The following is a 27,187-nucleotide window of genomic DNA, read 5'->3' on the forward strand; positions in this document are numbered from 1 at the left end:
GTTGAAAATTGCTTAGAATTAAAGTTCATTGAAAAATATTCAAATTGATATAAAGTTTGTAAAATTTCGATTTTTGTAGAGGAAGTTATGATTATTCAAAGTTTGGTGTCAAAATCTGAATTCTGCAATGTTGCAGAATTTTATGATTTCTGGTTTGTGTGCGCATGCACACCCCGTGAATTTTTAAACTTGTGCACACATATACTCGGGGACATGGCTACCAATGAGAGCGTTAGCACACTCTATGCACGCACATAACCAACGAAGTTCTGCAAGCTGTGCGCACACACACGTTGGGAAGGACATTCTGTAGAGGGCGCTAGCACGCCTTGTGTGAGCGAAAAGAATTACAAAATTTTGCACTTGTACGTACACACACCTCTATGCGTATGCACACTTTTTAAAATCTTCTTGGGCGTGCGCACGCAGTCCCCTGTGCGTACGCACATGCCCTGTTTTCACCCAAAATCTTGTTTTTAACTGTTTCACCTTTCCAACAAGCTTGTAATCTTCTGTGATACCTATTTAAGAATCTTTGGCTTATTTTCGGGTACCAAAAATATGGAAAGGTCCTAGGAGATTTAAGTTGGGCTTTACTTTGAAAAGTTAGAGAATAGAGGTTTAGGTTTCTGATGTATTGATGATGAGTTGGGTTGAGAGAGAAAGAAGAGTAGTGAGCTTGGTGATTACTGACAACGAATTGAAGAACTGATGAACTAATGAGTTCGGAATGGATAGTTATGAATTGATGATGATTGTGATGAGATGAGAACTTTGAAATGAATGAATATGGTTAATGGAATGATTATGAGCGGAAATATGCTATGAGGAGTGGCCTCTGAGATTGAATATGTGATTATGATATGTATTGTTCTCTGTTGGAGGGGCTATGGCAGTCTCCCGCCTTCGTTCGGATGTGAAGCTTGAAGCTGGACTTCTTACTCATATTTTTTGCTCAAGAGAAAGTTGGTAGGGCACTCTCCCTCGGAATGTTTTTCTCTGAAAGGAGAAGGTGGTAAGGCACTCATCCCTTGAAATTTTTTCTCCTGAGCATGGGTTTCTCTCTGGTTGCAAGGTGGTAGGGCACTAACCCACGGAATCATGAGGCATCCAGAGAAAGGTGGTAGGGTACTCTTCCTCGGAACGTTTCCCTCTGAAAGGAGAAGGTGGTAAGGCACTTATCCCTCGGAATTATTCCTCCTGAGTATGCGCAACAGAGAGACTAATCCAGGAGTTGCCATCCAGATTTTGTGTTGGGTTTGGCACTATAACCGACTTGTGATATCATAGCCAATAGGACAGACATTCATTATATGCATCTTCTATATGCTTGCTTGCTTTGATTACTTGAGTTTGCCTAATTGTATAACATGCCTACTTGCTTCTTGAATTACTTGTTATATATCTAAATACTATCTGTGTTTTACTTACTTGCATTATCTGTGTTTTTCTAGTGTTGAGGAGGTTAGGTAGGCGGTGGCGAAGGGATCGCACGGAGGGTAGGTCGGTGAAGGCTGTGGGACAGCGGTGACTAGTTTTAGTTAGAAATTCCCTGAGATTAGATACCTTGTTTATTATTTGCGGTTTAAGTTATTTATTTTCGCTAAGCTTGAATATCTGTTTGGTATGAAGCTCTAGGATTGCCTCTGGCATCCCGGGATCTTACATCTTACATTACTGGGTACTGTTACCATACTGAGAACCTCTCGTTCTCATTTCATACGTTATTGTTATTTTTCAGATGCAGGTCGCAACCCACTTCAGTGAGTTGCTTGATGGTAGCGGAGTGGAGGATCTTATTCTATTTTGTTGTTAGTAGGCTTATTTTGTTTATATCTCTCACTTTTGTATCTTACTTTGGCCTAGAGGCTTACTTTGAGAGAAAAACTTGTATAAGCTGTTTTAACATTCAAATTTCTGTATGGTCTGTTTATAGCTAGCCGGCTTAAACTCCACGAGCCGTGGCTAGATCTTTATATTATTATACTCTTCTATTTTGTTATATTACATCTATATCTTGTGCGTTAAGTTTGTAGCTTCGTGAGTACGTTTTGCACTTTTCAAATCCCGTTTTTGAGCTATATCCTTCATCGGGCTTCTAGAATATATTATTTCTTCTATATATTATATGTATGAGCTTAGAACTATCGTAACCTTTAATTAACCTTTGCTTTACGATGCGAGGTAAGGCTTAGGGTAATTAGGGTGTTACATTTTCTGTTAGAATTTTTTTTCTAAAACAGAATTTCTGTACCGTTTAAGTCAACGTTGATCTTTTGTCAATTCTTTTTCTCAAATACTCAAACTTCTTTTTTCCCTTTTTTCTTTATTTTCTTCAACTTCTTCTCTGCATGGTTGAAATCACATCAGAATGCAGCACTTTGAATAGAACAGTTGTCCAGTGGCACCTAATTCGCCATGAGAGTCTTTTCATGGAACTGCCTAGGTTTGGAGAGACCCCTGACAATTCATAACCTTAAAGACCTGGGTTACAACGTGGAATGGGGACCAGTAGGAGTTTATCTCAATACAAATAAAATAGAAAAACTTGATCAATTCAATGAAATATCTTCTTGTCTGTCACAATTTGAAAGGAGGGTGGTGGTGGTTGGAGACCTCAATGCAATCAAGAGCTATGAAGAGAAACAGGGAGGTATCTTTTGATCTGCTAATTTTCAATTGATAATTTTAATAATTTTATTAATGACAATCAATTAGTAGACCTTGGAATGATAGGTCATGAGTTCACATGGTCAAAGAGACGAGCTAGTAAAGAGTTAATAAAGAAAAGATTAGATCGTTGCCTGGTTTGACTTGGAGAGAGTAGTATAGGGCGACTGTGGTTAGAAGACAAGTAGAAAATGGTTCAGACCATGCTCCTTTAATCCTAGATTCAAACCCCCCTAACCTAGAAGACCAAAAGAAAGTTCAAGTTCTAGGATAGATGGTGTAGAAAGGAGGAGATAAAGAAGATTGTAAAAGATGTTTGGGAGCTAACCATTGAAGGTTTTCCGATGTACTCTCTAGCCCAGAAGTTAACTAGTACAATGGCAGCAACTATAACAACCCGACTGTTTGAAAATTAAATAATGAGTAATTTACGATTTATTATATTTATTGATAATTTTATTTCAAAAAATTATTTTTTCTCAAAAATAATTAAATTAAATTTTATGATACTTTAAATTTAAAATTCATTAGACTTTCTAAATAATAATAATAATAATAATAATAATAATAATAATAATAATAATAATAATAATAATAATAAATATTATTATTATTATTATTCAAAAAAAAAAAAGAAAGAAAGCCACCAAAGCCATAAAAAAACAAAAGGAAGAATGAAAACATGACTTACATGCTTTTATATATATACTTATGACACATGCCCTTTTATTTAATTAATGTCACTTAATCAAGAATCATTATTATTCATTTTCACTTCTCTTCATTTGTCACTGAACTTGGAAAAAAAAGAAAGGAACTGAGAGTGAGGAAGAGAGAACCTCTATGACCGTGAGGTTTTCGACTCTAATTTTTTGCAATTCATAATTCCAATAAAAAATCCAATATGTTAAAAGTATTTGTACCTTTTTTTTATACGTTGGCATCACTTTTGTTCGGTAGAAGTTGACGATGACGTAACTCCACTTTTTCTTGAGTTCGGCCATTATAGATATGATAATAACTGAATTGTTTTTGATGTATTTGAGGGCTGTTGTTAAGCTTGAATATTGAAAAAATTAATGAGATTTGGTGGTAGAAAGATTAAATTAAAAGTTGTGAAAGATCGGTAACCGAAAAAACTCGAAAAAGGATTTAGAATCAAGTATATATTTTGAAAGATCACAAGAAAAGGTTTTATTTTTGAAAAGAATATTTGTCACCAACACAAATATTATTTTTGAAAATGTAATTTGATAAAATATCGGGATTAAAAATAGTAATTATATAAGTTTCGGGGGGTATTTTGAGTAAAAAGTAAAAGTTTCGGCGTAAACCGGATATTTTATAAAAGTTTAAGATTATTTTTATAAATATGAAAATAAGAGATGTTCAAATATAATTTTATAAAATATTGAGGTTAAAATAAAATATTAAGAAGTTTGTGGTTTAGAAAGTAATTAATAAAAGTTTAAAAATAAGGTTTTATAAACAAGTTTTAAAAGAAGATTATAAATATTATTTTAAATACTTCTTAAAATTATTCATTTATATTAAAATAAATTATCATTATAATTATTATTTATCAAAGATATTATCTTGTAAGAATATCTTAATGTGTATTATTAATGATAAAGCAAGCAAGCACAGTAATCTTAAAAGCTTTAGAGAACGTAAATTTAATTAAAGTACTTTATAATTCTTTTCCATAAGACACTTAGGAAAAGGCGAGGGAATAATGTGAAGATAAATTATATTATCGAATGATAGGGAAAAAGAGAAAAAGAAAGAAAAATATTAAAGAACCTCTGCCACAGGAGAGTAGAGAACAAATATTAAAAGAATCTAAAGAATCTCTGCCACAGGAGAGCAGAGAACGGAAATAAAAGAATGTATTAACTAAAGAGATCTCTGCCACAGGAGAGTAGAGAAAAAGGATAAAGAAAAAGTTCTAAAAGACTGTATGTCACAAAAGAGCAGATGCGACTGATAAACCCATATTTTATGATATATTTTTGTGCTTAGTTTGAGTGATTTATTCAATCTTTCACCCACTTATTCATATTAATTGCATGGTTTTACTTTTCCTTCCTTATTATGTGATGTATGTGAAAAACATGTTTCCTAAGCTTTAAAATTAATTATTTTAATTACCTTTATTTCCATTCGATGCTGTGATTCGTGTGTTGAGTAGTTTCAGATCTTTTAAGGCAGGAATGACTTAAAGGATGGAAAGAAAACATACAAAAATGGAAGGAAAACACAAAACGGAGTTTTTGAAGAAACTGGCAGCCACGTGATCACATGGGCGACGTGGACGCATGCCAAGCGCAAAGAAGTAGCGACGTGACCGCGCGCCTTAAGCAAAACACATATGACGTGGTCGCATGACTGACGCGACCGCGTACCAAGGAAAACTCCGAATGACGCGACCGCGTGACCCATGCGGACGTGTGACAGAGGCCACGCACCAGAAATTGTAGAAAACGCTCCCAGCAAATTCTGAAGCCCTTTTTGGCCCAAATCCAAGTCCAGAAGGCATAGACCAGAGGTTATGAAGTGGAGGAATGCATCCATTCAAGGGAGAGTCTCCACTTTAGTTAGTTTTCATGATTTAGATTTAGTTTGGAGAGAGGTTCTCTCTCCTCTCTCTTCTCTCTTTAGGATTAGGATTTAGAATTAGGATTTTATTCGCTTTCCGGATTATCTCTTTATCAGGTTCAATATTTCCTTTTATTTACTTTTGCAATTTAATTTATGAATTCTTCCATGTTACAGATTACTCTTTTGAATTAATGTTATTTGAGGTATTTCAGTTTAATCTTGCTTTATTTTATTTACATTATTGTTATTCCCATCTGAAGACATTTTTATTCCAGTAGCTTTACTTTTCTCCTTTTGGTCTTGGTTAAGAAATCAGTAACTCAGGAGTTATCAAACTCAAACATGATTGATAATTGTTATCTTTGTTAATTAAATTGAACTTCAATAATCCCAATCTTTTCTTAGGAAATAAATAGGATTCGAAGATCAAACCAATTAATCCCTTGACCTTCCTTTATCTTAGTAAAGGTTAACAAAGTGGAATTAAGATTCAATTCTCATCATCAATTATAAGGATAACTAGGATAGGACCTCTAATTTCTCATACCTTGCCAAAAGTTCATTTACAGTCATTTATTTATTTTACTTGTCATTTAAATTACTTGTTCTTCATTTACTTTAATTGCTAATTAAACTATTCACTCCTCATTCTCAAAACCCCAATTTACAATCTCCATAACCAATAATAAGAACATACTTCCCTGCAGTTCCTTGAGAAGACGACCCGAGGTTTGAATACTTCAGTTATCAATTTATTTAGGGGTTTGTTACTTGTGACAACCAAAATGTTTGTAAGATAGGTTGATTTCTTGGTTTAGTAACTATACTTACAACGAGAGTTTATTATGACCTCTAAACCATCAATCTTCTAGCTCTTTTTCAAAATGGCGCCGTTGCCGGGGAACTGTAATCGTGTGCCTTATTATTGGTTATTGTAAATATTTTTCTTTTACTTGTTTATTTGTCTTTATTTTTCCCCTCTTTATTTCTTTTTAGCTACTATGAATTCTCACCCCTTCCGCTTTGAGTTTGGTTCTAATGTTATTGAAAGGAATGGAAGTTATAATAGGAACATGCATCAAGGTCAGAGCAACCAAAGATGGATGTAGCCAAGAGGATCTGATCAACCCTTTAGGCAATAACACCCTCCAAGATATCATGGACAAAGACCATTCTACAATGCATACCAAGCAAATAGACACGGTGGACAACCTTGTAATCACCAACAAGCCCCACCCTGTGCTTATAGGCCATCCTCTCAACGTAACTTCGAACCACCACACTCACAAGCTCCTTTTCACCATTCACCACCGTATGATTCTCATTTACCCCAGTTCCAATCCAATCACTCCCAAACACCACCACTTCCCCCTGTACCATATCCAAATCTATCACCCCAAGAATTAGAGGTTCGCCTCAAGGAAACAGTAAATCGACTTAAAACAACCCTTCATCAACTGGAGCAAGCAGTAAGTCAATTATCTTCTAGACGTTTGAACATTCAAGGACATCCCACAGCCCCATGTGGACAATCTAACGAAGAGCGTAGTATGAAGGAGATACTAGAAACTCCAATGGATAAGACAGAGCATGGTTTCGTATTGGAACAAGTAGAGGAAGCTGTCATTATTGAAGAAGAAGAGTTGGTTGAAGACTTAGGAGACGCTGAACCTCCATGGGAATCCAAAGTTGTGGAGCATTCTGTCAAGGATGTTACAATTGATGCTAAAGAGGATTGTGCGCAATCCCCAGAGCAAGTCTTTCATGAAGAACTAGACAGAATAACCCAAGAAGCAAATTTCCTTGATGATGATAGTCACAAGTCAAGTTCTCCTAAGAATGAACTTGCATCCGCAAGCGAATTCTCTGAGATTGAAGAATCTTCCCCAAGTGAATACGAAGATGATACGGAGGTAGATTTCTCTCAACCTCCAGTCTATGACTTAAGTGATGAGGAAGACATAGATGGCTTTGATCAGGACATGGATACATTAGAAGAATCTTGCAAGGAAGTGGAGACTTTCACAGAAGAGCACAAGGGAGTAGAACTCACAGAACCACTGGAACCACCTATCCCAAGGCCATTACCACCCAATACAAGCTTCAAGTGGGTACAATCCTTAACCTTTAACTGTATTTTTCCACTTGAATATGGTTTGCTTGAAACAGATGGCCAGCTTAGAGCTCTCTGTGGCTCTAAGAGTAAGCGGGAAATGACTCGTACTCAGAGCTGGTGCACAAGGTTCAATAAGGTTCCACGCTTCAACTCGAAGTGCACGGATTGGCACCATAATCAATCAGATGGATCTCAGAAAACGTTTGGTTATCCTGGTGAGAATCTAATTTCTAAACCGCCCGGATGGAAAAGTATAGATCAAGACGAAAGCAGATTTAAAAGCAAAGTTTGGGATCCTAGAATCTATGCTGACATTCGTCAACCTAGGAGCCTGACAATCTGTTGAAGCTGCTCAGAAGCTTCTGATGAACGGAAACTTGTCTCTTAACAAATTTCCTTCGGCAAGTATACCGAATTGTCGTCAAGTAAAAACTCACAGTAGAGTGAGGTCGAATCCCACAGGGATTGATTGGTCAAGCAACTTTAATTGGAAGAACGTTCTAGTTGAGCTAAGCAGAAAGTGAGTTGAGAATTGCAGGAAATTAAATGGCGGGAAAGTAAATAGCAGAAAATAAATGACGGGAAGTAAATTGCAGAATCTTAAATAGGGAAGGGAAGTTTAGCATGAAAGTAAATGGAAATAAGTAAAGAGAATGGGTAAGATCAGAAATGGGGAATTCATTGGGCTTAGGAGATGTTGCATTCTCCGGATCAAGTTCGTTTTCATCTCTTCCTCAATCAATGCATTCATTGATCTCCTTGGCAATCTTAAGTGATTGAATTCCAATTCCTTGGTAATTCAATCTCTCAAATCAGATTAATAGCCAATTCCTTGGTCTAATTGCTCATGAGAAGAGATGAAGTGTGGTCACTGATTATACCACATGTATTTCCAAATCAAAGTATTGGGAGAATTATATGTCACCATATCCGTCCAAACCCTAATTTGGTCCAACATGAGAAAACATTTCTAGCATGATCTCTTCATCCCTTTTCCAAGGTTCAGAAGAGATCCAAGTATGAATAGCTTCTTTTCCAAGATAACTACTCAATTGGATGAAGATTGAAAGCTTTCTAGTAAAATCAAGAGAAAAGAAAGAAGAAGGATTATGAAAACTATTATTGATCCATCAAATTACAACAGAGCTCCCTAACCCAATGAAAGGGGTTTAGTTGTTCATAGCTCTGGGAATGGAAAGCAAAGATGGAGAGTACATTCTCAAAGTTAAACTAGAAGTGCAGAGAAAGTAAAATACAGAGAGTAATTCTAATAATGCCCAAAAGCTCCTTTTCTAGTTCAAAGCTCTCCCTATTTATACTACTCTTCTGATCTTCTAGTTGGCTCTTCAAGTCTTGGATATGGGCCTTTGGATCTTGAGTTGAAGCAGTTATCTTCTTCAGTGGGCTCAGCTTTACTTGCAGAGAAAGTGTGAAGTAGGCAGGGAATTTAGCTTAGGGCGTTAGTGGTGTTAACGTTAAGTGAAAATGTGGGGTTGAGAACGTTAGTGATAGTCACCTTTTTCACTAACGTTCCTAACCCAAAGTGGTCCACGTTAACTTCAACGTTAGTGGAACTAACGTGACCACTAACTTTGACCCTTGGCCCTTTGCAAACGTTACTGGGGTTTACCTTTTTCAATAACGTTGAGAGTACCCCTTTCTCCCTACATTAGAGTTCACGTTAGAATAGTTAACGTGGCTTTTAATGTAGGCTTGCCAAATCTTCGAGAGCGTTAGTGACACTTACCTTTGTCACTAACGCTTCAGAATGCCCCTACTTCCCACGTTAGAGTTCACGTTAACTATGTTAACGTGACTTCTAACGTGGTATTGATAGCCATCTTCAACGTTAGTGACAAAGGTGAGTGTCACTAACGTTGGCTCATCATCCCTCTTCTCCACGTTAGCTTCCACGTTAATGTAATTAACGTGGCAACTAACGTGGCTCATAGTGGCTCAATCCAACGTTAGTGACAAAGGTGAGTGTCACTAACGTTGGTGATTCTTGCTCCCTCCAAGTTAGAGTCCACGTTAACTAGGTTAACGTGGCTTTTAACGTAGCCAATATGGGCTTAGTCCAACGTTAGTGACAAAGGTGAGTGTCACTAACGTTGGCATCATCTTCTTCTTCCACGTTAGAGCTCACGTTAACTAAGTTAACATGGCTCTTAACGTGGCCAATTGCCCCTTTTGGAATGTTAGTGGCACTTACTTTTACCACTAACGTTGGAGTTCTTCTTCTCTTCCACGTTAGCTTCCACGTTAACATAGTTAACGTGGCAACTAACGTGGGCTATGATGGCTCACGAAGGCGTTATTGGCAATCACTTTTCTCATTAACGTTGCAAACTAGCCTTCATTCCACGTTAGTGGTCACGTTAGCTAGACTAACGTGGCTGCTAACGTGGTTCTTCCTTGCTTCCTTTATCCTGAAATCAAGCAATAAAGTGCATCAAAACTCTTATCCAAGTTTTGAGACATGCATCATTCAATTTGTCCTTTAATTCATGCATAATTCTCATGAAATCATGTAAAATTCACAATGTTTGCTTGAATCAAGATGTAAGTGATTATTTACCCAAAACTTGCTTATTTCTTAAGAAAATACATGAAACTACCTTAAAACCATAAAGAAAAGGTCAGTGAAACTGGCCAAAATGCCCTGGCATCACAACACCAAACTTAAAGCTTGCTTGTCCCTAAGCAAGTACTGGAACAAGAGAATGATGAATGAAATGACAAGAGGAATGAATTATTATTATGGAAGTCATGTTCTTGGTTTTATGGGGTTTCATGCATAGCAACTTAGGTTCATTCCTTTACTGGCTTTCAGACCTTTATCATTCCTTGGAATACTCACTTGATTGCACCCTTTGAGAATTTTATTTATTGATCCCTTTGTCTTTCCAAGGTTTATTTCTTCCTTAGGCTAAGTGTTCTGTGAGGGGGCGACTCTTTAAGATAAGCTTTCAGCCAACACTCCCGAACCAGTTGGTTCAAGGTGCTAGGTGTTGAAACACCCCTAAGGACTTACTCCCTCAAGTCTCTCTCCCCCATACATGCACACCACAGGCACATGGTTTGTTATTTTCTTTCCTTGAGGTCTTGGTGTCCAGCACCTCTTTGGGTTACTAGATGTTCTATAGCAAGGTTGCTCTTGATAGTGGATTTTCAGTTGATAATCCCGGGTTAGTTAACCCAAGTTACCAAGTGATGAAGCACTCCTAAGAACTTATTCATCCAAGCAGATCCTTAGTACAAGAGCACCACAGACACATCCCTCAAGTTTCAAGCCCTTGGTGCCTAGCGTTATTCTTTATTAACTTTTCTTTCTTTTTCGACCCTTATTGTTCTTTTCCTTTTTCTTATTAGGATCTTATTATTTAGCTAGTCTCATGGGGTGTGTTTCAAGTATATGATTCAGGACAGATAGTTACCTTCCCACCTTGTTGGTGAACCAACTTAGCTAAGTGATTACTACACCACAAATTTAAGGACCTACTCCACAACTTGAACATCACTCTGGTCTTTCATAACATCTCTTTTTATTGGACTTAAAAGGACAAGCATACAATAAGCAAGATGAAAATGAAGGCAGGCAATTTGACTAGCAAGCATAGACCTAGGCAAAAGCAAACTTAAAGACAGAATTGAAAATTCCTAAGCTACTATGGAAGCATGTTCTATTTCATACATGATTTTTCTTATTTAAAAAAACTTGAAAAAGAAAGATGGAACAATGAGGGAACGCCACCACCTTTTACTCATGGGGTTGTTCGCGCTCTCCTTCTTGTTTGTCCTCTTTGTGTCCACTTGTGCTTCCTTGCATACGTGCCAGTCTAGCTTTTTTCCAATCTTCAAGTGCCTTCCTTACTGATTCATGACTGTTTTCTACCCTCTCTCTTTCTTCTCGTGCTAATTCATCCTTCACTTCTTCATAGCTTATGATTCCCGGATGTAGTATAGGCAGTTGTCCGACTAAGTATCTGAGCCTGGCCTGAGTGTTCACCTGGTGTCCAGTCTGGCTCATGTAAACTCCTTCTGAAAATGCCCTGTGTTCGTCGAAGAGTTCTGCCTGTTCTAATTGTTTTCGATGCATTTCATGTATGTGTGCACCTTGATGTGCTTGGATGTTGATTAGCTTTTGGATGGCTTCTTGTTGTTGATTCTGCCTTTTTTCCAACCTGTGGAAGGATTCTCCCCATTGTTTTCCTTGCTCCAGTTGCTGCTCCATCAATTGTCTTTGCCACTCCCCTTGTTGATTCATCCATCTAGATAGTGATTCTTCTTGACGGTTTATCAACTGTAGGTGAAGCTCTTTCTGTGCCCCTTAATTTTCCAAGTATTGTCTAAATAAGCCATCAATGGCTTCCTGTAGTCGGTGCATGTCCAAAGGGGCTTGCTCTTCTAGGTTCTGTCCTTCTACCACTTGGTGCACTGGCCTCTTTCTTATCCTTCGTTGGGGTAGGGGAGATGCAACAGCATGCATACGCCGGACAGTAATTGGGATACCAACTTTTATCCATTCGGGGTTTTCATCTTCGAACACCACCCCTGCCTTGTCCCACAGGCGGAAAATGGTGCTGGGATAGCCTAACTTTCCCCCAGAATCACTTTTCTCAGCTATCTTTCTAATGCCTTGGGCTATGAGTTCATGCACCTTGATCTCTCCCCCCTAAAGTATACATTGCACCATTGTTGCTCTCTTAAGATTCACCTCTGAATTATTTCCGGCAGGGAGGATGGATCTCCTTACAATTTTGAACCACCCCTTTGCTTCAGGGGTGAGATCACCTCTTTTTATGAATTTGGGCTTCCCATTGGGATCTCTCACCCAATCCGCTCTTTGTACGCAGATATCTTTCACAATTTGGTCATAATTAGGACTACCATCTATTCAGGATTGATAGCTTTCTTCCTCGAATGGTATGGTTCTTAACTTCAACACCCTCATGATGCTCATGGGACTAAAATTCACAGTTACTCCTCTCACAAAGCTTATAAAAGATTCCTCTTTCCTATCATACCTCACTGCGTTTGCGTAAAACTCTCTTACGAGCATTGCATTTATCCTCGCGGTGATTGGATCGGTGAGGAGCTCCCATCTTCTTTTTTCTACCTTCTCTGTGATTTCGGGACACTCAGTTTTCTTGACTTGAAAGCCTAGCTCATATATGATCTCCTTATCAGCCATCCATCCAAATTGAAGTGCATGGTAAAAAGTTCTAAACTTCTTTTCATCAAAGGGGCGTTGCTCCATAGGCTCCTTCCCCTTTCTTCTTTTAGAGCTTGATGATGCCATGAGTAAGAGTTGATGTGTGAAAATGTTGAGGGGTTGTGGATAAGTGGCGAAATTTGGTTAGGTTTGGATAGGATGTAGCTTGAAGAATTGTACTTCGAGAGTGAGAAGCTTGAAGTAGTGGTTGCTGGAATGTGAAGGGAAGTACGGACTAGGAATCACTTATATAGGAAAATGATGAGTAAACGAAAGGTGTGGATTGATGGGGTGGTTGTGTGATGGACGGATGGGGTTTTGCATGGGATGAGTGACGATTGGATTTTTGTGTGGCTTAGAATTCACAATTGAAATCTCGTTGTAAAGTATAGTTTCTAAACCAACAATAATCCTTTCATACAAAAATTTGTTTGTCACAAGTAACAAACCCCTAAATTCTATAAACCGAAGTATTTAAACCTCGGGTCGTTCTCCCTAGGAATTACAATGAAGTGTCTTGTTATTGGTTATGGATTGTATTTTGGGGTTTTGGGATAAGAGACATGAAAAGTAAATGGCAATGAAAATAAACTAAAAACTATAAAAGGCTCTTGGAAAGGTGTGAGAACTAGAAGTCCTATCCTAGTTATCCTTCTCAATTGTGATGAGAATTGTTCATTGCTACCACTTAGTTAACCTTTACTAATTAAAGGAAAGTCAAGTGGATGAATTGACTTGAGCCACAAGTCCTAGCCAACTCCCAAGGAAAGACTAGCTTTAGTGCACTCCAAACCAATTAGCAATCTCTCCAATTATCAATCAACAAAGGAATTAGATAACTCAAGTGTCACTAATTACTCTACCTAGGCCAAGAGGAACAAAATCTATACTATATCTAGAAGAGGCATTTCAACAAACACATAAAAGGCAATAAAAGTAAACAACATAAATTGCAAGAATTAAAGAGAGATCTAACTACAAAGGCAAGAGATCAACAATAGAAAAGCAAAGAAGAACAATTATTATGAATTACCTCTTATTGAATTGAAAGAAAATGGAAGGAACAATAGTAGATCTACAACAAAGTATAAGAACAACATAAAGAAAATTACAATAAAAGAATGGAAGAAGAATGAATGTAACAACAAGGAATTGAGAAGAAGAAGATGAATTAAAATCTAGATCTAAGAACTAAACCTAATCCTAATTCTAGAGAGAAGTGAGAGCTTCTCTCTCTAGAAACTAATTACAAAGCTAAAACTAAACTAATTGGTAACTAACACATGTTTCCCTCTTCACTCCTTGGGTTAAATAGCATCAGAAATGAGTTGGATTGGGCCCACAAGGCTTTAGAATTCGTTGGCCACGTTTTGCTTTAAGTGACTAGGTGGCAGCAACGGCGCGTGCGCGTACTTTGCGCGTGCGCGCCACCATACGTGTAGCAACTATGGCAAATCTTATATCGTTTCGAAGCCCCGGATGTTAGCTTTCCAACCCAACTAGAACCGCATCATTTGGACCTCTGTAGCTCAAGTTATGGTCAATTAAGTGCGAAGAGGTCGGCTTGACAGCTTTCCGGTTCTTCCATTTCTTCATGAGTTCTCCAACTTTTCATGCTTTCTTTCTTCATTCCCTTGATCCAATCTTTGCCTCCTAAACCTTAAATCACTTAACAAACATATCAAGGCATCTAATGGAATCAAGGAGAATTAGATTTAGCTATTTTAAGACCTAAAAAGCATGTTTTCACTCTTAAGCACAATTAAAGGAGAAGTTATAAAACCATGTTATTTCATTGAATAAATGTGGGTAAAAGGTGATAAAATCCCCAAAAATCAATACAAGATAAACCCTACAAATGGGGTTTGTCAACCTCCCCACACTTAAACCAAGCATGTCCTCATGCTTAAGCCAAGAGAGAAACAAAGGGTATCAACATTTATTTAATGGAAACTAACTAAATGCAATCTACCTATATGCAACTATCTAAATGAATGCAAGTACTTGGTCAAAATAAATCAATTCCCAAGAAACATATATGCACATGGGCTAAGGACTAGCAAGTATAATCCACAATTGAATTGAGTTATTAAATATTTTTACAAACTTGCATGAAAATTATGATCATAGGTGAAAACATGTAATTGAGCACCAAACCTTCACCGGATGTGTTTGCACTCTATTCGCTCAAGTGTTTAGGGTTGATTCACTCAATTATCCTCTATTTCATGCTTTCTAAGATTTGTTTTTCTTCTAACAATCAACAAATACTTCATGCATGCATACATATATCATGAGGTCTTTTCTTTGGTTGTAGTGGGGCTAGGGTCAAGGTAGGATGCATATTTGGTCAAGTGGACTTGAAATTTGAATCTTTGATAAGCTTAAACTTCCCACCTAACCTATGACATCCTATACAATTAAGTTCTAATCTAGCTACCCATTTTTCACTTTTTCACATACTCATGCATTTTCTTTCCATTTCACAACTCATATGCATTGATCTTATTGAGCTTCACCTTGGGGCATTTTGTCCCCTTTATTATTTCTTTCTTTTTCTTTTTCTTTCTTTTTCCATTTTTTTCTATACTTTTCATATATTATTTTTTTTTGTTTTTCTCATTTTTTTTTCTTTCAAACTATATACAAGAGTACCAATGCATAAGGTCTATACATTTAATCAATACATGAGCATGTACCCAATTCCCAATATTTACAATAACAATACAAAATACCCTTTTATTCACCCAATGTCCCAAGGTTCCCACACTTGAATGATACTCACACACACTAGCCTAAGCTAATCAAAGATCCAAATTAAGGGACAATTATTGTTTTTCGCTTTAAGGCTTGTAATGTGCTAAAATAAGAATAAGTGGGTTAAGCGTAGGCTCAAATTTGCTAACAAAGGAAGATAAAAGGTAAGGCTATTTGGGTAAGTGAGCTAAATGAAATGATGGCCTCAATCATATAAATGCATGAATACACAAAATAATGGAAATAAAGAATCAAACAAATCAAGGATTACAATCATAGAAAGAGAATAATGCACACAAGAAGGAAAAATAAGTAGTTATAAGATGTAACCACACCGTTAGGCTCAAATCTCACAAGCTTGTGTTCTTAGCTCAAAACATGATCCACAATATATATAATTCAAGCAAGTTCTATGAAAAGTTTTCACTCAAATCAATTGACATGCCCTATAGATAGAAATCTTGAAAAATTCTCATTATTTTGACTAAGCTTATTGTGTATGCATATGCAAAAATAAGAAAATGCAAGTAAAAATCCTAAAATCCTAGAATGAAATGCAAAAGTATTGGAGTTAGAAATTTGTCACCCAAGATTGCCGATCGGTCGGACGACCTCCCCACACTTAAAAGTTTGCACCGTCCTCGGTGCACTCAAAGATGAGCAAGGGGGTACGACGACTCTCCGGATTGCTATGTGTTCTTTCTTCCGCTTCCATGGTTGCTTGTGGTGCATTCGTTATGAAAAACAAAAATAAAACACCATAAGATGAGAAGATATAAAAGCAAGGAAGCATACATTGTTGGAATGAGGTAAATCACTAGAATGAGGTGAGTGAATTAGTGTGACATTAAGAAATATTAGGTGTGTGAATTCTAAATTGCGCGGTTTAGAATACACATTAGCATAAAAGCTATGTCACAAAAGAAGCATGCACTTCACTTATCCTAGTGTGCTTGAGATGCTTTAAGTAAGCTTGTAAGGTAAGACAAGCATTAGAGAAGCATGAAAGCATTCAAGTCAAACATATGGATGGATATAATCATGAAATACAGTGCATTAAGGTAAATGCTCAACATTATCCATCAAGAGATTGCCTAATCAAAGAATACGGTTCAAATCACATGATGGCTAGCTACAACATGCAATTCAAAAGAGTTATAAGCTCGAAGACAATTCTCATCACTTGGTATTTTTCAAAAGGTAAGCATGAAGAACTCAAAACCAAGTAACAAAATATAACCTCAATCATAAAATCCAACAAAGATTATCTAAAAACATTCATGCTAAAATAGCATTTAGGCAATAAGGGATATAGCAATGTATAGTAAACAAAGTCAATACTCCAACACTTATAATGAAAAGAGAGAAAATAAAATGAAAACTAAACTAAAACTAGCTAATCAACTAACCAACTAACTAATTAACTAACTAAAATAAATGGTTATCAATGGTGTTTGGAAGTGTTGGATGAGGGGTAGGAGAAGGGAAGAAGAAAGGAGAAGGAAAGAAATGGAAAGAGGAGAAGAAAAGAAATGTGTGAAGGAGGGACATCTGCGCGTACGCGCGCATGCCGCGCGCGCGCGGATGGCTTATTCCGAGAGTGACGCGTACACGTCATGTGCACGAGCGTGCAAATAGGTTTGTGCCAAAGGCACAACGTCGGCGCGGCGCAGGCACAACTCTCTGGAAAATGTATGGAGGTTGGAACTTCTCAATCCGCGCGTACGCACGCATGGCGCGCGCGCGTGGATGGTCGAAAATGCTGGAAGTGCGCGTACGCGCCATGTACGCGTACGCGTGGATGGTGCCCTGTTTTTTTCAAAATTTTTTTCTATGTTTTTGCACCAATCCAAGTATTCCAAACCTCCAAACAGCTACCAAAACACCATAAAACCTTATTTAACATACTTAAACTACCAAACATACTCAACTAACTAAACAAAACATGAAATTAAGCTAATTCTACCAATATATACAAAAGAGAAAATGAAAGGATTTTACCATGGTGGGTTGTCTCCCACCTAGCACTTTTGTTTATTGTCCTTAAGTTGGACTTATGGGGAGCTCCTCATCAAGGTGGCTTGTGCTTGAATTCATCTTGGAACTCCCACCAATGCTTGGTTCTCCATTGTGCCCCAAGATTCTTCATGGATTGAGCCAAGTCTTGATGGAGTTCTTCACAAGCTTGGGGCTCCCAAAGTTGATCCTCTTCTTGTAATCCGGGATCCCACACTTTGTTTTCATACCCGTCTTGAGGTTGATCATCATTATTAGTCCAACCGGGTGGTGAGTAAGGTGAATTCTCTATATAGTGGCAAACAAGCCTCCTAGACCCATCTATTTGAGCACTATTCCCACCTTTGTATTCAACTCTTGAAGTATCAACCAAAATGAGCCTTGATTTGCAACGCCAACCACGAAACATCTTTCGCTTACGCTTCATCCCACAAAGCATCCTAAGTTGACCATCCGTTTCAAGCAAGCCATACTCAAGTGGGACAATAAAGCTAATAGAAATGAATTTTACCCACTCAAGTGAAGGGGTAGATGACAACCTAGGCAAAGATGCTTCCAAAGATCTTGATAAAGCGTATTCAATTCCCATCCTCCTTTTTCTAAGGATTTCCACCTCTTCACAAGATCTCTTAATCTCAATCCTTTGTTCAACAATTTTTTCTAAACCTTTTCCTTTACTCAAATCATAATAGGGAGGGTGAGAAAAATTTACCTCCTCAATGCTTTCAAATCCAACCGGAGAAGGTTCTTCATGCTTAAAGGATTCTTCACCACTAAGACTTGATGCTTGATCTTCATCACCAAGGGAACTCAATTCTTTCTCTATCCCATCCAAGTCTTCATATGGGATATGCCTTGGAAGGTGTGCACTTTCCTCCCTAGCATCAATTTCAATCATCTTGGAGGGGTTTTCTTCAACTCTATGTTCCCATGGAAGCTCCGCATCTCCTAAGTCTTCTACCATTTCTTCCTTGTCTTCAACAATTAAAGCTTCCTCCAATTGTTCCAATACAAAGCAACCTCCCTTATTTTCCACCGGAGTTTCCAATCTCTCCTTCATGCTATGTTCTTCATTTGTTTCTCCACATGTAGCCATGGGAGTCCCTTGAGCGTTCAAGCATTGGGATGCTAACCGGTTTACCACCTCATCCAAGGCGGTCATGAATTGTTGCACATCCCTTGTCATCTCCTCTTGTCCTTGAACAAGAACATCAAGGATGTCATCCATTGGAGGTTGGGGTGGATAAGAGGGTTCATTGTCTTGGAGAAAGGGTTCATTATAGGAAGGTGGTTCTTCTTGGTAAGGTGGTGGTGTGTATTGAGGTGGTTCTTGTGAGTAGTAATCTTGGAATTGTGGTTCCATGTATGGCTCATATGGTTCAAAAGGAGGTTGGTATGGTGGGTAAGGATCATGGTCAAATGGAGGTGTTTGTTGAAAATAGGCTTGTGAGTGTGGTTGAGACTCATGTTGAGGATATGACTCATAGGCAGATGGTGGTGGTTCTTGAAAGTCACAAGGAGATTCACCATAGCCATTGGATTGGTATGCATCATAGAATGGCTCTTCTTCATAGTGCATTGGTGGAGGTTGTTGCCATGGGGATTGATCATATGCATATGGCTCCTCCCACCTTTGGTTGTCCCATCCTTGATACACATCTTCATTGTAGCTCCCATCACCTACAACATAGTTGTAATCACACTCATAGCCAAAATGAGAATTCATGGTGAAAAGATAAAATAAAAACAAAAGCTAATAGAAAACAAAAGAAACGAAATTCTACAACTAGCAAATAAAGCAAAAAGCAAGATATTCACACTATTCACATATGTACAATAACCAATAACATAACACCATTGCAATCCCCGGCAACGGCGCCATTTTGACGATTGGATTTTTGTGTGGCTTAGAATTCACAATTGAAATCTCGTTGTAAAGTATAGTTTCTAAACCAACAATAATCCTTTCATACAAAAATTTGTTTGTCACAAGTAACAAACCCCTAAATTCTATAAACCGAAGTATTTAAACCTCGGGTCGTTCTCCCTAGGAATTACAATGAAGTGTCTTGTTATTGGTTATGGATTGTATTTTGGGGTTTTGGGATAAGAGACATGAAAAGTAAATGGCAATGAAAATAAACTAAAAACTATAAAAGGCTCTTGGAAAGGTGTGAGAACTAGAAGTCCTATCCTAGTTATCCTTCTCAATTGTGATGAGAATTGTTCATTGCTACCACTTAGTTAACCCTTACTAATTAAAGGAAAGTCAAGTGGATGAATTGACTTGAGCCACAAGTCCTAGCCAACTCCCAAGGAAAGACTAGCTTTAGTGCACTCCAAACCAATTAGCAATCTCTCCAATTATCAATCAACAAAGGAATTAGATAACTCAAGTGTCACTAATTACTCTACCTAGGCCAAGAGGAACAAAATCTATACTATATCTAGAAGAGGCATTTCAACAAACACATAAAAGGCAATAAAAGTAAACAACATAAATTGCAAGAATTAAAGAGAGATCTAACTACAAAGGCAAGAGATCAACAATAGAAAAGCAAAGAAGAACAATTATTATGAATTACCTCTTATTGAATTGAAAGAAAATGGAAGGAACAATAGTAGATCTACAACAAAGTATAAGAACAACATAAAGAAAATTACAATAAAAGAATGGAAGAAGAATGAATGTAACAACAAGGAATTGAGAAGAAGAAGATGAATTAAAATCTAGATCTAAGAACTAAACCTAATCCTAATTCTAGAGAGAAGTGAGAGCTTCTCTCTCTAGAAACTAATTACAAAGCTAAAACTAAACTAATTGGTAACTAACACATGTTTCTCTCTTCACTCCTTGGGTTAAATAGCATTAGAAATGAGTTGGATTGGGCCCACAAGGCTTTAGAATTCGTTGGCCACGTTTTGCTTTAAGTGACTAGGTGGCAGCAACGGCGCGTGCGCGTACTTTGCGCGTGCGCGCCACCATACGTGTAGCAACTATGGTAAATCTTATATCGTTTCGAAGCCCCGGATGTTAGCTTTCCAACCCAACTGGAACCGCATCATTTGGACCTCTGTAGCTCAAGTTATGGTTAATTAAGTGCGAAGAGGTCGGCTTGACAGCTTTCCGGTTCTTCCATTTCTTCATGAGTTCTCCAACTTTTCATGCTTTCTTTCTTCATTCCCTTGATCCAATCTTTGCCTCCTAAACCTTAAATCACTTAACAAACATATCAAGGCATCTAATGGAATCAAGGAGAATTAGATTTAGCTATTTTAAGACCTAAAAAGCATGTTTTCACTCTTAAGCACAATTAAAGGAGAAGTTATAAAACCATGTTATTTCATTGAATAAATGTGGGTAAAAGGTGATAAAATCCCCAAAAATCAATACAAGATAAACCCTACAAATGGGGTTTGTCAATGAGCACAAGGATCATCAACTTTATGATGGGGTTGGTTCAGTTTCCAAGCTTGTTCTCCTTCCAATGTTGCATGGCAACAATTTCCAATGCAATCCCCCTGGAGACACGTGTATAATCTTCTCTTTTTGTGGTGGCCGAACCCTTCAATTGCCCCCATCAATTCTCCATCAAAATAAAAGAAATGTGATTAAAAGAAAACTTGTGGAAAGTGGCGGTAAAATTTAAAAGACAAGAAAGAGTAACTACTTTTTTAAAATTGTTGTTGTCAACTACTAAGTGCTATTCACAAATGCAAACCAACTGACTAATTAAATTTCCATGTATGCAACCTTGGTGACACCAAACTTAGTTTGTGGCAATGTGGTGTAAGATGATTTGTTCAAGGTGCTAAGAGTGACATGTTATGAGCTGCATTCATGTCCTCTTATTGTGCCTTGAACACCAAACTTGTTCTTCACTATATGTTGCATAAAAAGATTTATTCAAGGATATGTCAAAGTTGATTTGCGATCCATGAACCTTGCTTTATTAACTACTTTAAAAGTATGTAAAACATGGGTTGCCTCCCATGAAGCGCTTCTTTAGCGTCACTAGCTTGACGTTCTTCCTTTGTCAGGGTAGTTGGTAATGCTTCAAATCTTCCCCCCTTGCAGTAAACCTATCTCCATTGGCTTCATCAATGATCTCTACATGTTCTAGGGAGAGAACTTTGTTGATGGTGAAAAACTTAGGTAACTGAGATGGGATGGTGGGGAGATGAGGTGGGATATCTAGGAAGTAAGCTGAGATCACTTTATCCCCGGGAGAGAAATCTTCTGTAGGGATCTTTTTGTTCCTCCATCTCCTTGGTATCTTCTTCTTTGTTTCTCTTGCTGTTATCCTGCTCTTTGTGGTCTCTTTTCCTAGGGGGATTTTGTTGTTGGTCCCATATGATTCTGGTGATTTTGGCTCCACTTGAGTTTTCTTTAGTTGTGACAGCTGCTGATTATTTTGTTCATCACCCAAAGGAATTCCTGAGTGTACAGCTTGTGCCTCAATGCTTGTTTCTCCCACCATCGCTCTGTCATGCTCTGTCCTTAGTTCCTTACCTTCCTGACTTGCTTCTTGTGAGGGTTTGAAGACATTGAAGGTGAGTTGTTCATCATGTACCCTCAGTATTAGCTCTCCTCGCTCCACATCTATGAGCGCTCTGGCTGTAGCTAAGAATGGTCTTCCCAATATGATTGGGTGAAGATGACTTTCTTCCATTTCCAGTATGACAAAGTCTGTGGGAAGGAAGTAGTTCTGAACCTTCACCAGCACGTTTTCAACCACTCCTATTGCTTGTTTTTGAGTTTTGTCCGCCAGCCTGATGACTACGTCTGTAGGCATCAGCTCATTGATTTGCAGCCTCTTCATAAGGGATAAAGGCATTAAGTTGATGCTGGCTCCCAGATCACAAAGTCTTTTATCAAACATTGTTTCTCCTATGGCACATGGGATGTGAAAACTCCCTGGGTCCTTTCTTTTTGTAGGCAGCTCTGGTTGAATGAGAGCACTGCACTCCTTATTCATCACTATAGTTTGTCCTCCCTTGAGTGAGCTTTTCTTGGTCAGCAGCTCCTTCATGTACTTAATGTATGAGGGCATTTGTTGGAGAGCCTTGATGAATGGTATGTTAATATGGAGAGATGCAAATATGTCAAGAAACCTTGAGTATATTCTCTTCTCTACACCACCATTGAGTAATTGGGGAAAGGGTGCATAGAGTCTCAGCAGCTCCTTCTGTGAAATTGTGGTTTCTTGATGATTCTCTTTCTGCTTTCCTACTGATGTATCTTCAGGTTGTTCTGATGGTTTGTTCGGCTCTTCCTCAGTCTCCTTATCACTTATAGTAACCATCTTACAATCTTCCCATCTGACTTTTTTTGCTTCACCTCTCGGATTTTTTCTGTGTCACTTGGGAAAGCTATCAGTAGGTTTGGGAATCTTCTCAGATAGGTATCCCACTTGAATTTCCAGCCTCTTGATGGTGTCTCCCTGATTCTTGATATTGGCTCGCACCTCCTCTTTGAACACCTTGTTATCTTGAATCTCCTTGCATATGCCTTCAAGTAGAGTCTCAATCCTTGATAGTCTTTCTTCCGATGATGGAGAGTTGAGATACGAAGGATGGGAAGGGCCATTTTGACTTTGGTATAGATGTTGAGAAGTGTTGTTGGGTGGGTGTTGGTATGACCTCTGTGTGGAGTGTTGGTGAGTTGCGTTGTTGTTGGGGTTGTGGTGTCTCTGATCTTGGCCTTGGTCTTGTTGATTTCCCCAGCCAAAGTTTAGGTAGTTTCTCCAACTAGGATTATATGTTTTGGAGTATGGGTCATGGTTCTGCCTAGGTAAATTCCCAATGTAGTTGGCTTGTTCCTGATCACCCTTTGCTTCTTCATTCACTCCTTCTTGGGTTGCTGCTGAAGTGGTGATTACTGCTACTTGATTCCTCTCCATCTTCTTGGTGAGGTCAGCTAATTGCTTGGTAACATCTTGTTTTGAGCTACCAGTGCATCCATATTGTTCAGCTCCATCACTCCTCTAGTATTGCCTCTTTCAGAAGCATAGAAGTAGTCATTCTCTGCTACAGTCTCAATGACATCTATAGCTTCTTCAATGGTCTTCTTCTTGTTCAGAGATCCCCCGGATGAGTGGTCTACTGCCTTATTTGATTCATACGAAAGGCCTTCATAGAAGATGTGCAACTGCACCCATTCATTGAACATATCTGGCGGGCATCTTCTTGTCAAGTCTTTAAACCTCTCCCATGCTTCATATAGAGTCTCACCATCCTGCTGCCTGAATGTTTGTACCTCAGCTCTCAACTTGTTGATCCGTTGAGGAAGATAGAATCTTGCCAAGAACTTGTTCACCACATCTTCCCAGGTTGCTAAACTCTCCTTTGGAGAGGATTCCAGCCATTTAGATGCTTTGTCCTTGAGTGAGAAGGGAAACAGAAGTAGTCTATAGGTGTCAGGATGAACACCATTAGACTTCACAGTATCGCATATCCTCAGGAAGGTGGTTAGATGTTGATTGGGGTCTTCTTGGACACTTCCTCCGAATGAACAATTGTTCTGAACAAGGGTGATGAGCTGTGGCTTTAGTTCAAAGTTGTTGGCATGTATGGTTGGCCTTTGGATGCTACTTCCACAGTTTCCTGGGTTTGGGTTGATGTAAGAACCCAGAACTCTTCTCTCTTGTCCACCCTGAGGCGCTGAACCTTCTCTGCCATGGTTGTGAGCCTCTTCTTCATGATGGTTCTCCATATTCTCCTCCATGTCTGGTTCAAAGTACTCTTCCTCTTCCTCAGCACCAACTACTCTCTTTCCTCTTGCTTCCCTCCTTAATCTAAGGAATGTCCTCTCAGGTTCAGAATCAAAGGAAGTTGAAGCCCTGCTTCTTCTACCTGTCATACAACCAACAAAGCAAAAACAAGAGAGATAGATGCAGACAGTAATTTCTACAGAAATGCTGTTAGTGTGAGTGATGCAATATATCAAACAGTTAGTGGGTTAGTGACTGAATTGTAAACAACTAAGAAAATGGGTAGGGGAAAGGGAAGAAAATAGCTAAACAGAAAGTAAATTACTCAAATAAACTTAAATCAAACAAAATAAAAAAATGCTCAATCTAGTTATCCACCAATTTAATCATTGTTGATACAAAATCAATCCCCGGCAACGGTGCCATAAACTTGATGCACGGAAACTTGTCTCTCAACAAATTTCTTTCGGCAAGTATACCGAATTGTCGTCAAGTAAAAACTCACAGTAGAGTGAGGTCGAATCACACAGGGATTGATTGGTCAAGCAACTTTAATTGAAAGAACGTTCTAGTTGAGCTAAGCAGAAAGTGAGTTGAGAATTGCAGGAAATTAAATGGCGGGAAAGTAAATAGCAGAAAATAAATGATGGGAAGTAAATTACAGAATCTTAAATGGGGAAGGGAAGTTTAGCATGAAAGTAAATGGCTATAAGTAAAGAGGATGGGTAAGATCAGAAATGGGGAATTCATTGGGCTTAGGAGATGTTGCATTCTCCAGATCAAGTTCGTTTTCATCTCTTCCTCAATCAATGCATTCATTGATCTCCTTGGCAATCTTAAGTGATTGAATTCCAATTCCTTGGTAATTCAATCTCTCAAATCAGATCAATAGCCAATTCCTTGGTCTAATTGCTCATGAGAAGAGATGAAGTGTGGTCACTGATTATACCACATGTATTTCCAAATCAAAGTATTGGGAGAATTATATGTCACCATATCCGCCTAAACCCCAATTTGGTCCAACATGAGAAAATATTTCTAGCATGATCTCTTCATCTCTTTTCCAAGGTTCAGAAGAGATCCAAGTATGAATAGCTTCTTTTCCAAGATAACTACTCAATTGGATGAAGATTGAAAGCTTTCTAGTAAAATCAAGAGAAAAGAAAGAAGAAGGATTATGAAAACTATTATTGATCCATCAAATTACAACAAAGCTCCCTAACCCAATGAAAGGGGTTTAGTTGTTCATAGCTCTGAGAATGGAAAGCAAAGATGGAGAGTACATTCTCAAAGTTAAACTAGAAGTGCAGAGAAAGTAAAATACAGAGAGTAATTCTAATAATGCCCAAAAGCTCCTTTTCTAGTTCAAAGCTCTCCCTATTTATACTACTCTTCTGATCTTCTAGTTGGCTCTTCAAGTCTTGGATATGGGCCTTTGGATCTTGAGTTGAAGCAGTTATCTTCTTCAGTGGGCTCAGCTTTACTTGCAGAGAAAGTGTGAAGTAGGCAGGGACTTTAGCTTAGGGCGTTAGTGGTGTTAACGTTAAGTGAAAATGTGGGGTTGAGAACGTTAGTGACAGTCACCTTTTTCACTAACGTTCCTAACGCAAAGTGGTCCACGTTAACTTCAACGTTAGTGGCACTAACGTGACCACTAACGTTGACCCTTGGCCCTTCGCAAATGCTACTGGGGTTTACCTTTTTCAATAACGTTGAGGGTACCCCTTTCTCCCTATGTTAGAGTTCACGTTGGAATAGTTAACGTGGCCTTTAACGTAGGCTTGCCAAATCTTTGAGAGCGTTAGTGACACTTACCTTTGTCACTAACGCTTCAGAATGCCCCTACTTCCCACGTTAGAGTTCACGTTAACTAAGTAAACGTGACTTCTAACGTGGTATTGATAGCCATCTCCAACGTTAGTGACAAAGGTGAGTGTCACTAACGTTGGCTCATCATCCCTCTTCTCCACGTTAGCTTCCACATTAATGTAATTAACGTGGCAACTAACATGGCTCATAGTGGCTCAATCCAATGTTAGTGACAAAGGTGAGTGTCACTAACGTTGGTGATTCTTGCTCCCTCCACGTTAGAGTCCACGTTAACTAGGTTAACGTGGCTTTTAACGTAGCCAATATGGGCTTAGTCCAACGTTAGTGACAAAGGTGAGTGTCACTAACGTTGGTATCATCTTCTTCTTCCATGTTAGAGCTCACGTTAACTAAGTTAACGTGGCCAATTGCCCCGTTTGGAACGTTAGTGGCACTTACTTTTACCACTAACGTTGGAGTTCTTCTTCTCTTCCACGTTAGCTTCCACGTTAACATAGTTAACGTGGCAACTAACGTGGGCTATGATGACTCACGAAGGCGTTATTGGCAATCACTTTTCTCATTAACATTGCAAGTTAGCCTTCATTCTACGTTAGTGGTCACGTTAGCTAGACTAACATGGTTCTTCCTTGCTTCCTTTATCCTGAAATCAAGCATTAAAGTGCATCAAAGCTCTGATCCAAGTTATGAGACATGCATCATTCAATTTGTCCTTTAATTCATGCATAATTCTCATGAAATCATGTAAAATTCACAATGTTTTCTTGAATCAAGATGTAAGTGATTATTTACCCAAAACTTGCTTATTTCCTAAGAAAATGCATGAAACTACCTTAAAACCATAAAGAAAAGGTCAATGAAACTGGCCAAAATGCGCTGGCATCAGCTTCACATGCCTAGTTTGGGACCCCGGAGGCTTTTGGCATTCCAAGCATTGGTGGAGATTTATGGATGAATTTAAGCATAAGCCGCCATAACAGGAAGCTCATCCAACGTCCAACTTAAGGACTTTAACTAAAAGTGCTAGGTGGGAGACAACCCACCATGGTATGATCGTTCCTTTTTCAATATTTTTTTATTTAGTTTTATTTGTTTTCAAGTTTTATTTTATTTTATTATATTGAACCTGGAAGTTTTGCATCGCATTCAAATTAATCATTGCATTCTGCATACTGCATAAAAAAAAGGTGCGCGGCGCGACCGCATCATTCATACGATCGCATCAAGTTGCGAAAAAGACTTCCCACGCGACCGCGTCATTCACGCGGC

At 38.4% G+C, this 27,187-nt stretch overlaps 1 non-coding gene across 1 annotated transcript; it reads left to right on the forward strand.

Moving 5' to 3' along the window:
• The first annotated feature begins 23,542 nt into the window (after nt 1–23,542).
• On the forward strand, nt 23,543–23,649 carry LOC148555743 (small nucleolar RNA R71). The gene has a single exon (XR_015887094.1). It is a non-coding gene; the product is annotated as a small nucleolar RNA R71 (small nucleolar RNA).
• Nucleotides 23,650–27,187: the final 3,538 nt, after the last annotated feature.

The sequence above is a fragment of the Arachis ipaensis genome, chromosome B6, assembly GCF_059453495.1.
Source record: "Arachis ipaensis isolate K30076 ecotype BB chromosome B6, ASM5945349v1, whole genome shotgun sequence".
NCBI lineage: Eukaryota > Viridiplantae > Streptophyta > Magnoliopsida > Fabales > Fabaceae > Arachis > Arachis ipaensis.